Source organism: Heptranchias perlo, chromosome 9 (genome assembly GCF_035084215.1).
Source record: "Heptranchias perlo isolate sHepPer1 chromosome 9, sHepPer1.hap1, whole genome shotgun sequence".
Lineage (NCBI taxonomy): Eukaryota > Metazoa > Chordata > Chondrichthyes > Hexanchiformes > Hexanchidae > Heptranchias > Heptranchias perlo.
This window is the reverse complement of record NC_090333.1, coordinates 49,127,801-49,130,230: the sequence shown is the minus strand read 5'-3', so window position 1 is coordinate 49,130,230 and position 2,430 is coordinate 49,127,801.

Sequence of the window (2,430 nt, the reverse complement as noted above, 5' to 3'; positions counted from 1 at the left end):
ACCTGCAGAAAAGAAAAGAAATGATAGTTGGAATTGGCAGACCCAGTTCAGGGACTGAGACTTATGTCACAGTACCACCTAATGGCCAGAGCCTGCAACTACATGCTAAACACGAAATTATTTCCGGTGTTAATGGTGAAACTTTACAGATTACTAGTAAGATTAACATTGGAAATCTTATTAGAGTGCTATCTACTGGCGCCGTAGGAATAATTATAAGTAAACAACCACATGCAGACATTGTAACATGAGAATGAATTTTCATAGGAATTTTCAATGGAATGCAAACAATCCTTAAGGTTCCCTTGGACATCATCCATATATCAATTTTAATATGACCACTCGATCCCTTGTGGTGTTGCACACAGGTGATCAAGACCAATTTGAGTTTTTCAGATGAAACAGGGTTAGAGGGTGGGGGATAATGGAGGCAATGTGGGGAGTAGGTAGGAGGAAGGGGAGGGAGAACTCTGCAGCAGAGGCAGCATAGACAATCTCCTGTGACATTTCCAGGTACACGTGGAAGGGTCTATGAATGCAAGTCACTGACTAGTGACAAGTGTGGCCAAAGCGTTTCGGAGGTTGTTGAATTTATTGCATTTATTAGCTCCTTGAAGCAATACCCACTCTCACCTCTTTGGTGTGATGGAAAAACCAGCAGCAGTCAGGAATAATGAAGTAAAGTACTGACGGGGCAGAGGGGGACTGCAAAATTGGAGGACTACCTAACCAAATCCAAATAATGCACAGGGCAAAACATAGGCAAAGAAAAAATACCTCCTTGAAAAACCTACCTCCTATTTTTAAGAAGCATTCTTCGGCCAGCCCATGACTCCTGTGCACCCAGTTGTTAAGGGCAAAGGCTCATGATATGGGTTTAAAAACTCACCCAAAGATGTCCAGCTCATTTGAATATTTATATGAGGCCTACCCTTGTGGGTTCTGCAGCCTCCTTTGCTGGCCCCAAATCGCCTGTTGAAAAATTGGGTGCCCCACGGATCTGTTGTGGGGGTTAGGAGGAGGATTTTCTGACTCGCATCCTATGCCTGCAAAACCCCGTGCAACCGGCAGAGCCTCCCAAAATCAGCCCTTTTATATATTACCCGTGCATGTACCATGGCAATGCTCACAATTAATCAGAGGATGCACTGTTTTAGAAGGTAGGCGCACTGTAGGCGTATGTCCTTTTTAAGGGCAGAAGGTGTCATTTCTGTGGATTCTTATAATGAATGTTCGGACCAGTTACAGGTAAAACTGCGGATCCCAACCATGGCTTTGTTTGAGCTGACATCTCAATTAAGAATTTGTAGATTGTGGAACCTGGATGTTGTTGGACAGAGGAAGCTGAAACACGCTGAATTTTAAGATTGCTTTACACCTGTCAGAAAGAGGGACAAGTGCAAGTGATAGAAAGTGTCAATTATCCTAATTGTCATTGTTTTTAAAAATGTAACTATTTCTTCATTTAGGCCTAGTTTGGAGCAGTCTAATTGTTTTTATTTTTTATAACTTACTTGTCCGTGGACTAATGCCAAAGTTGAGAAAGTGAAATTCAGGGCTGGGAGTCAATCATGTGGGAAGAATCAGGTGCGTTAGAATAGCTTTTATCAATGATTGAGTGACACAGAAGTATTACACAAAAATGTCAAAGGAAGCGTGTGATGACATGTGCTATATATACATATATATGTAAGACTTCTAATATTGTATAGCTAGATGATGATTCCTGAGCTGCTGAAGTTTAATGTCACTGAAAACAACTAGTGAAAATTGAGTAACATAAGGTTATATAGGTGTTATGGAGTATTTGTTCAATTTAACTACAAAAGTTAGTGACAAACTTTTCTCAGATGAAATGGGTTGAGCAAAGTCTGTAATGGAAGGACCAGGATTTTGGGTCAACTATCATTTTCTGATTGTAAGCTTTCTTGGTTTCACTTGTTCAGCAGCCTGACAGACAGGTGATATGAAAGAAAATTTCGATATGGGATGAGGCAAGCAACTGGACAAACCAGTTTACGGGTCGACACCTGAACAGGCTTTCTACATCGACTTTCGGCAAATGAACATCTAAATAAGCTATTTTTAGTGTAGATCTCTGCTCTTGTATTCTAGGTATGGATTTCGGAAATTATTTCTACCTGCACATGGAATCTATATTGTCTTTCTAATGTTATTTTGCAATATACGAGGATAGTTCGATATGAGCAGAGAGGGACTGGGATTGAAGGAAATCGGAGAAGCGGTGAGACTCTCATTGCTTATTGCATAGGAACAGTTTACCAGTTTAAAACGGCTGGGATTGGTGGAATAGCGAGCACAGATGGCAGGGTGGAGATTCTATTGGTTATTCTACCCTAATAGAACCGTTGAGTGAGGCCAGGATTGGTTGAATGATGAGTGTCTGGCCAGTCGCCTTTTGTTTCCGGT